Genomic DNA, 10726 nt, shown 5'->3' on the forward strand with positions numbered 1-10726 from the left:
CGACGGCCTTAGGAATTTTGTCCTCCCCCTACTATGGACGGTCAACGATTTTAGTTCGACCATACGAAAAAAACACTTCAATACCTTACGGGATAGGTATCAAATTCCCCTTGATGTCCCCATCCATCTGCCACACAAATTTGAAAAGTGCTACTACCATGATGCTCCTAATGTCAGGATGTACAAGCAAATGTTCAAGGCTGGGTTTAGGCTGCCTTTGAGCACACTCCACCATCTCCTAGCCCAATATCTAGGGCTAGTCGTCACCTAGATTGCTCCGAATGCTTGGAGAATCTTTCTTGGTGCCGAGGTGTTGTATGGGGTCACAAGTAAAAGGAGCCGTCGCTTAACCGTGGAGGAGTTCTTCCACTGTGATTGACCGTCTGAAATAACTAAGTCATGGGGTATCTATAGCTTCCTGGCAAGGAAACCGTCACTAAGGCTGGTGTACGAGACCCCTGACTCAAACTGGAACTAGAGGAACCGGTATTTTTTCGTCCAGGGAGACAACTGGGTGTGTCACCCTGATGAATAGTAGGACATGCCTATTCTTGATAAAACTTGGGGTATATTGCCCCCGTTTGGTAGGTGTTCGTTTACTTAGTTTATCCGTCACTTGCTTTTATTGTTGCCTAACTTATAACTCCTTTTGGTTGCAACCCAGGACCGTCTAGAGGTTACCCTTGAGTAGTGGAACTTTTTGGAGAAAATCTTCCATATTCCACTGAAAGAGAAGACGTGGAAATTGCTCGTCACCTTAGACACTCTTCACTGGTATTGTAAGGGTCTCGATCCTACAAACATAGCCCGTCGCTACGACAAGATCGCCCGCAAACATGAGTCCGTCGTTTATTTTTTGTTAATTTTTATTCTTTATTTTTTAAATAGTTCTTGTCTAACTATCTCCTCCTGTTCCCTTTGGCGCAGAAATGCATGACGGTAAGAGGAGAGCCTTCATCCATAAACAAGCCACCAAACGTGCAAAGAAACGACTGAAAGGGGTTATGCCCCTTACTGGAGATACGGCGTAAGCTAAGCCATTTATAAAGCGGAAGTTAACGGATAAGGGTGACTGTCCAGCAAAGAAGCTTAAAGAGGTCCAGTCCATGAGCAGCACCCCCATTTTCTTCGAGAGGATTCGCAATATGCTACGGGGCTTTTGTCGTCCATCATTAAGGATGACGACTATGAAGACTTGAGTAACCATGCCACTGAGGCCATGGGGGAGTCAGGTCTCTTCGGCTTGGCTCAGGTGCGTAACCGTCCTCCTTCCCTTCAGATCTTCAAATATTATTCTTGTTTCTAACCTTCTTCTAACTCTTGTAGGGGGTGCTGATGATGAGGGGTCTGATGGAACGTTGTCTAGCCTAAGAGCAATGGGTCTACCGATTGAAGGAGAAGGCTGAGACTACCGAGACGAAGCGGAATGAGCTTAGAGCGGAGTGAGAAAGCTAGCCATGACCAAGAAAGCTCTGGAAGAGTCAGAGAGTCTCGCTGACGTGCTGAGGAAAGTTCTCCAGGAAAAAGAGGGGGAAATTTTCAAGTTAAGGGAGCAAGTTTGTCAGGTTAAGAAGGACGGGAAAACTGAGTTTCGCAACTCTGATGGCTTCCTCACCGAGCTCAGCGACTGCTATGACGATGGTTTCTAGGAGTGCCTCTGTCAAGTTAAAGCTTTTTACCCCGATCTGAATGTGTCACAGGTGTCTCTGGACAATGTGGCCCAAACTTCAACTGGAACCGTTGACAATGAAGGTATGGATGAGATCTTCAAGGCCGAAATCATGCCTAACGTTCAGGGCGATGATAAGGCGGCTCCTAAAGATGAACAGGTCAAGTTTGTTGGGGATGAGACCCGTCTAATTGGAAAGGAGGGTGAGCCAGTCGGGCATGAACAAGTAGTGAATGAAGAGACCCCTGTCGACCACCCTCAATAGTTTTGTTATTTATTTTCTTTATTTTTTGTCTTTGTATAAGGAAATCCTTGTTGAAAAAAATGTTTATGTAGTTTTAACATTGCCCACTAGTTTCAGGCTCTTTACTTTATAAGTTTATTTATCTTAGAGTTTTTGTCTATCTTCAAAAATTTTATCTTTTCAACCTATCGGTCTCTTAGGCATCCGTCGGTGCTTCAAGACTTATTTTGCTTTATAATTAACGTCGTTTGTCCACCTTTGGATTTTAATAAATAACTCTGGTTTATCATCCGTCCACCTTATATATGGGGCTTTAATAAACCTTCAATGATCCGTTAATTTTATAATTTGGACTTAACAAGTTTCTCAAGGTACTAGATATCCCTGAATCCGCCCACTTAAGGAACTATATAATTCTCAAGCTCACCCTTTGGGGTTTTAATAAGGATTTTATAAATCTTAGGTTACCCCTTGGGGTTTCTTTGAATCCGTCTACTTAAGGACTAGTATAGATTTCAAGTTATCCCTTGGAATCTTTTTTAAGTCCGTCCACTTAAGGACATAGAAATTTCAAGTTATCCCTTGGGATTTTTGAATCCATCTACTTAAGGACTTATATAAATTTCAAGTTATCCCTTGGGATTTCCTTGTATCCATCCACTTAAGGACTTGTATAAATTTCAAGTTATCCCTTGGGATCTTTTTTGAGTCTGTCCATTAAGGACTTATATGAATTTCAAGTTATCCCTTGGGATTTTTGAATTCGTCCACTTAAGGACTTATATAAATTTCAAGTTATCCCTTGGGATTTCCTTATATCCGTCCACTTAAGGACTTAGTCGTAGATGTGGTTTCGTAGAAGTATACATATGCGCATGATATATCTGAATAACTCCTCTTATTATGGTAAAACAAATGCATAAACCATATACCATCTGAAAACTACATTAAAATTTCCTCTTGGGTAGAAAATACTGTAAATAAAGATAAAAAATAGACTGTGAATGAGGAGTGGTAGCTCGTATGCTATATCGTCTACTGGTAATATTTCTTTAGGTGCTCAGTGATCCATGTGTGATGCAATTTTTGACCGTCGAGTGTTTTCAGGTAATAGGTGCCTTTCCTCTGTCACAAAGTGATTCTGTAAGGTCCTTCCCAATTGGGCCTTAACTTTCCATAGGAGGGATCTCTTGTGGCGCTCATCACCTTTCTCAGGACTAGGTCTCCAACTTGAAAGTTCCTATGCCTGACTCTGGAATTGTAGTGCTTGGCCATGAGGTCCTAGTGTCGTGCTAACCTTTGTTCGGTTGTTGCTCTAATCTTATCCACTAGGTCCAATTGTAGGCGTATGGCCTCATCATTCCTACTTTCATCATGATTCTCTACACTAAAACTTGTGAGTCCAATCTCAGCAGAGATAACAACTTCACTCCCGTACATTAGTCGGAAGGGTGTTTCCTATGTAGGTGTTCTTACTGTCGTACTGTATGCCCATTATACGCTTGGCAGCTCGTCTAGCCATATACCCTTTGCCCCCTCGAGCTGAGTCTTGATGATTTTGAGCAAGGATCGGTTCATGACCTCAACCTATCTGTTGGCCTGAGGGCGAGCGGGCGAGGAGTAATGGTTTCTGATTCCCAATTGTAAGCAAAAATCCCTGAATGACTCGTTGTCGAACTGCTATCCATTGTCCGAGACCAAGACTCTAGGGATTCCCTATTTGCAGATAATGTTTCTCCAAATGAAGTTTCGTACAGTTTTCTCCGTAATGGTGGCTAATGCTTCAGCTTCTACCCATTTGGTAAAGTAGTCTATAACGACCACTAGGAACTTAAGTTGTCTTATTGTAGTTAGGAATGGACCCATGATGTCCAATCCCCTCTGAGCAAAAGGCCACGGGGCCGTCATTGGAGTGAGCTCCTCTGTTGGCTGTCTAATGATGTTGTTGAACCTTTGACATTTGTCGCAAGCTTTAACATAAACTTGGGCATCCTTCTGCATGGTAAGCCAATAGTATCCTGGTCGGATTAGCTTGTGTACTAACTACCGTGATCTCGAATGGTTCCCGCAAACTCCTTCATGAACTTCCCTCGTGACATAATCTGCTTCCTCTATGGCTAGGCATCTCAGGTAAAGTCGGGAGAATCCTCTTTTATTAGTACAAATCGTGCCGCCTAGACCTTCAATTTCCTTGATGCTTCTTTATCATTGGGTAATGTGCCATCTCTCAAATACAAGACTATTGGTGTGGTCCAATTGCCTTCCGAACCAATTTCCTGTACAATCATGCCATCTATCACGGGCGAAAGCTGAACAAAAGAAAGTACCTTACTAGAGATGAGCATGTGTTCAGCTGATGCGGCCTTGGCAAGACGGTTTGCTTGCTCATTCTGTTCCCTTTGGATTTGAACGAATTTGGCCTAAAGGTCGTCCTCTACCCGCTTCCTTACTTGCTCCAGATACTTCTTCATCTGTTAGCCTTTGCACTCATAGTCACCGTTCACCTGCCTCATGACTACCTAAGAGTCACAATAAACAATCACGCTTGTGGCCCCTACTGCTTTAGCGAGGTCAAGTCCTAATACTAAGGCCTCATACTCTATCTCATTGTTGGTTGTAGGGAAGTTGAGATGAACCATGCACTCGATCTCGTCCCCTTCTAGATAGTGGATTACTATTCCTGCACCGCTAGCTTGCCTGTTAGATGACCCATTCGTATGGATACTCCATTGAGGACGATCCTTTGCCCCCTCGCCCTCCGTATTGGTGAATTCCACGATGAAGTCAGCAACTATCTGTCTTTTCATTGTAGTGCACAGGCGATATTGTATGTCAAATTTGCTCAACTTGATCGCTCATAGTGTCATCCACCTGTCAGATTCTAGATTACTTATTGCTCTCCGTAAGGGCTTGTTTGTCAGGACGACCACCGTGTGGGCCTGAACATAGGGCTAGAGTTTGCGAGCTACGGTAACTAGGGCAAAGGCTAGTTTTTCCATCAAAGGGTATCTTCCCTCTGTGCCCCGAAGCACTCAGCTAGTGTAGTACACAGGGATTTGCACCCTTTCCTCTTCTCTGACTAGGGCTGCACTGACCATAGCTGGGGAGACGGCCAGGTAGAGAAACAACTCTTCTCTAGGTTTGGAAGGACTTAGCAATGGTGGGGAAGAGAGTTATGATTTTAAGCCTTCGAACGCTTATTAACATTCGACCATTCATTCGAAGGACTTCTTCCATGTGTGGAAGAAAGGTAGGCATTTATCCGTTGCTCTCGATACGAACCTGTTTAGTGCCGCTACCTTGCCGTTAAGGCTTTGTACTTCCTTTATATTCTTAGGTGGTTTCATTTCCATTATGGCCTGGATCTTGTCTAGGTTGACTTCAATGCCCCTTTAAAACACCATAAATCCTAGGAATTTTCCAGTTGTTACCCCAAATGTGCATTTGCTTGAATTGAGCTTCATAAAATAAGAACGGAGTGTATCAAAGGTCTCTTTGAGGTTTTCTAAATGGTGATCTTCCCTTCGACTTTTCACCAACATATCGTCCATGTAGACTTGGACATTCCTTCCAATTTCATGTGCAAACATCTTGTTCATGAGCCTCTAATACGTTGCTCCTGCGTTCTTAAGACTGAAAGGCATCACTTAATAACGGAAGAGGCCTTGGCTGGTGACGAATGAAGTTTTCTCCTGATCGGCCTCGTCCAGCTTGATCTAGTTGAAACCAGAGAAAGTATCCATGAAACTCAATAACTGGTGCCTCGCTGTTGAGTCTACCAAGACGTCAATCTGCGGAAGTGGGTAGCTATCTTTGGGGCAGGCCTTATTTAAGTTCGTGAAATCTACGCTCATCCTCCACTTTCTGTTGGCTTTTTTAACCATCACTACATTGGCTAGCCAGTCAGGATAGTATACCTCCTTTCTTCAGCTATAGCTCTATCTAGCTCTTGGGTAAACACTCTCTTCTTCTGGCGGATAAAGGGAAAAGATGGCGATACGTTCAGCCTATGAACCATGACTAAGGGGTCGATCCTGGGCATGCCTTCGTGGCTCAAAGCAAAGACATCCTGGTTCTTTCTTAGGATGGTTGTGAGCACTTGGTGAATAGGTGGACTGGCAAGGGTGTCGATCCTGGTTGTCCGCTTAGGTCTGGAATCATCAAGAAGTATCTCCTTCAATTCCTCAATAGGCTCTGCAACTATCTGTTGCTCTTCTATGCTCAAAGTCTGTAAATGGTCATCCATTTCTAACATTGTTATATAGCATTCGTATGCTACCACTTGGTCTCCGCGTACCTCTCCTACCCGTACTCGGTGGGGAACTTGATCATCAGGTGATAGGTTGAAGTCACTACCTTTCACAAATTGAGTGTAGGTCGGCCCAACATGGCATTGTAAGTGGATGAGCAGTCGATGACAAGGAAAGTCACATCCTTGGTGATCTGTTGAGGGTAATCTCCAACCGTCACAAGTAGTGTAACTGCCCCGATGGGGTATACTTTCGTGCCTCCGAACCCAACGAACGGTGCATTGGTAAGTATGAGCCGTTCTTTCTCGATTCTCATTTACTGGAATGCTAGGTAATACAGAATATTAGCCGAGCTTCCATTATCAACCACGACCCGATGGGTGTCGTAGTCTCCAACTCGTATGCTAACAATGAGAGCATCAGCGTGGGGGTGACGGAGACGTCGGGCATCTTCCTTTGAAAACCCAACTATAGGGTTGTCCACCCGTGCCATCTTTGGGACAAACCCCGTTAGCTGGGCGTTCTGAACCATCCTAAGGTAGGTTTTTTGTGCCTTTTTGGTCAAGCCAGCTGCCATGGTGCCCCCTACTATCATCTTTGTGCCCCCCACTATCATCCTTATGTCCCCTACGGGTGGCCTGGGGTGCTTGCGATTTCTCCTACCAGCCTGTTCTTGCGATGGGGCGTTATCTGTTCTTTCTTTGCTGATGAATCGTTGTAGCTTTCCCTGTCTGATGAAGGTCTCAATTTGTTGTTTCAAGTTGTAGCATTCAGATGTGTCGTGACCGTGGTCACGATGAAAACAACAATACTTGTCTTTAGACCTCTTGTTGGGATTTCCTTTTAATATGCCAAGCCACGTCAAGGTTGTATCGTCCTTAATCTGCATTAGGACCTGATCAATTGGGGTAGTCAGTGGGGTGAAATTAGTAAACTTTTCAATGGGTGGTTTGGAGCGCCCTCCTCCCGTCGGTCTTTGGTCCTAATAGTCTTCCGTCCTCTTTCCTACCGTGTATCTTCCTGCCAATCCCTTTTCTTGGGGTTTTCCTCTCGAGCCAGTAGTGCGTCTTCTGCGTTCATGTACTTAATGGCTCGGTAAAGCATGCCTGACATTGTTTTGGTTCGTTTTTGTATAAAGAGAACAAAAACTTCCCCTTTTGCAAGCCATTGGTAAAAGCAACCACAAGTATCTGGTCATCAACTTCATCCATCGCAAGGGCTTCTTTGTTAAAGCGGGTTATGTAGAACCTCAGTGTCTCATCCTCCCGTTGCTTGATGCTCATCAAGCACGCAGTGGATTTTATGTACTTGTGCCCCCACGATAAAGTGCAATGCAAACTACACACTTAGCTATTTGAAGGTACTAGTGGAGTTAGGTGTTAATCTGCTGAACCATACCCTAGCAGGACCTTTCAGTGTAGTTGGGAAAGCTCGACATATGATCTCGTCCAAAACACCTTGTAAGTGCATGAGGGTTTTGAGTAACTCTAAGTGATCCAAGGGATCCTTAGACCCGTCATAGGCTTTTATCTGTGGCATACAGAACTTTGCGGGAAGGGGGAATGAAGTGACAAGTGCTGTAAAGGGCGAATCCGTCCAGTGGACCAATTCGTCAAGTTCATTCGACACCCATCCCTTGAGGGCATTCGTCATGAAGTCCATCCTCTCCTTCATCATCTGCATCTCTACAACCATGTGTGGCGAGGCCGTATCTGCAATAGATGGACGATTGGTGTCCTGTCGCTCTTATTTGCTCAGGGCATTATTGCCCTCTGGTCCATCTCTATCCCGCCTATCGGTGGTGTGCTGAGGGCTGTTATCCTCTTGTTCTTCTTCCTGATTATAAGGCCCAACGTTCCTTTGGCGCAGCTGTTCTTCCAGGTCATGGTTTTGCTTAGTAAGGCATTCCATAGTAGTGGCTAAAGTCTGCACCTGCCTTTCGAGGGCAGTAGTACGTGGTTCACCTTTTTGATTCTTGTTAGTTGTCATCGAGCGTGTGAGTACCATACAACTCTTTGTCTAGGAAGTGGTAATATGGCTACTATCATTCTTTCCCACGAATGGCACCAATTGATGATGCGAAAAATCGTCAATGAGTCGAACGGTCCTCACGTGCCCTTGACGAAACTTGCGAAACATAAATACAGAGAAGACCTTACAGAGAGTACCGATGAGGTGCCAGCCATAGACCCTTTGAAGGTTAAGTTAGAAAGAGAATTTATACAACTCTAGAGCGTCAGAGTTAGGGGAATTATGTGTACCGTGATTTATAATGGCTTTGGGGTTTTCATAGTAGTATAGAGTTGACCTCTGTTTCTTGGTGGAGAAGTTATTTCCTTGTAAAGAATATTCTCATTAATACTAATATTTTATGGGATCTTTTTCTTGTAGGGATTCATCTGATTATGGTTGAGCGCAGAATGTAAGATATTTCCATACTAGGATTCTTGGAGACCACTCATGCCACGTAGGTGCCACGTGGCTTTAACAAACCGTCTCCTTTGGATTCGTCTATTTTAAGGAGTCCATTCGTCGTCTTGCCTCTCCGTCTAGGTTTTGAGCCCGTTTACCAGTTCTTTGGTTGGTAGAACAACTAGGCCGTCTATTTTGGGGACTCCGTCACTTATAACTGCCTCCGTTAATTGGCTTCGTCAGCTTTGGGATTTATCCCTATCAAGAAAAATTAAATTTTATAGGCCAGGGAAGAAATAACCCTTACACCAAATTTCATCTAATATTTTTTCTTTACCTACCAAACAGAAAGCAAATATTTTTCTCCTATTTTTTTCATGCTTCTAAAATCACTTCTGTTTTAACTTATTCAAAGATTTGCTACTTAAAGGGAAAAGTTATGGAAGTTTTTGTCCTAATTACCAAAATATAAAAAGAAAAGAAAAGCAAGTTTTTGTCATTTTCTTTTTGAATCGTATTTGTAGGCCAATTATGCAGAATGCCTCAAAAAAAAAATTATATATATATATATATATATATATATATATTTTTTTTTTTTTTTTTTTTTTTCAATTGCCATTTTGGGTTTTGGGCCACTTGAATGCTCTGGTCACCGTCCCGGGGTTCCTGTCTGACTGATGGACTCTTAGCCCTTATCTAGATCAAAACCTTGAAAATGTAGTAGAACGGAATTGATAGAGTATCTCAATTTTAATTACTCAGCAAAAAATAAAAATAAAATCTCAACAACTTTAATTATTTTTTCTTCTAAAGAGGGAAGTAGTCCTATAACTTATTGCTTTGCTTGCCAACTGCCCGGTGCTACTTAAAAAAAATTGAGTGATTTTGATGAAAAAATTTTAGGTAATTTTGGAGTACAAAGAAATGGTACTTATTCTTCTCAAATTTACAATAAACTCCATCATAAATTTAATAAATGAACTCTACTATGAATGTGAAAGAAGAGGGCACAATTTTATGTATTCTAATACTTAAAAATTACTCAATTTTGACACTCTCACATGACTTGTGTGACGCATGGTATAAAGATATATTATTTAAAATAATGTTCTTTTTCTTGTAATTCTTAGGTAACTTTGGAGTACGAAAAATAATGTTATTTTCTCTTATAATGTGAGATCCATTTATTAAATTTATAATAGGATTTATAGTGCTAGTTCCTCTCAAATTCATGGTGGACCCCATCATGAATTTAATAAGTGAACTCTATTATGAATGTGAGAGGAAGGAGCATCAATGCATTATTTTTCGTATTTCGAAAGTATCTAAGAATTACTCGATTTTAACACTCTTACATGACTTGTGTGCCGCATGGTATAAAGATATATTATTTAAAAGAATGTTATTTTTCTCGTAATTTTTAAGTAATTTCGAAGTACGGAAAATAATGTTATTTTCTCTTATAATCATAGTGATATTCATCTATTAAGGATGTGTTTAAATACCGTTTATTTTGTTGAAACTGAAAAATTATTACTGTAGATAAAGATAAAAGTTAGTTGAAATAATAGAGTATGACCCATAAATAGTGCCAAAAAGTGCAGTGAAACTCATGAATAGTAGCAAAAATAAGCTGAATAGTAACAAAAATAAGCTGAATAATGAAATAATTTTAATTTTTCATCTGCATCAAAATACATACTAAATTTATAAGGGTCCGGTTAATGTGTGCTCTTAACCATCTATAAATTAGGGGGAGTTCGGTTACACTCCTCTCTTCGATGCAAGCTTATAAGTGAGAAAGTAGGGGGAGTTCTCTTCGACGCGGGATACAAGGTGTCAAGCCAAATAAGGTTACAAGGCAAAAAAGCCCTTGACCCGAGAGATGAAAATTCTGAGTACCCACAGATAGAATTTTATTTTTTTGAGAAATAAATATATCATATGCAACATTTATTTTTGATTCTGTAGTAAAAGTATTTTTTTTTCTTTATTAAATACAATAATCTATGATTCTCCTTTTTAATAATTGTTCTTTATTATTATGTCAAAAAACCAGTTAGTTTTAGGTATAGTGGGATTCAAACTATTGGTCTCTTATTTGATAATAAGTGATTTTATCAATTGAATTAACTGAAACTAGGCATGTCC

Source organism: Castanea sativa, chromosome 1, assembly GCF_040712315.1.
Source record: "Castanea sativa cultivar Marrone di Chiusa Pesio chromosome 1, ASM4071231v1".
NCBI classification, from domain to species: domain Eukaryota; kingdom Viridiplantae; phylum Streptophyta; class Magnoliopsida; order Fagales; family Fagaceae; genus Castanea; species Castanea sativa.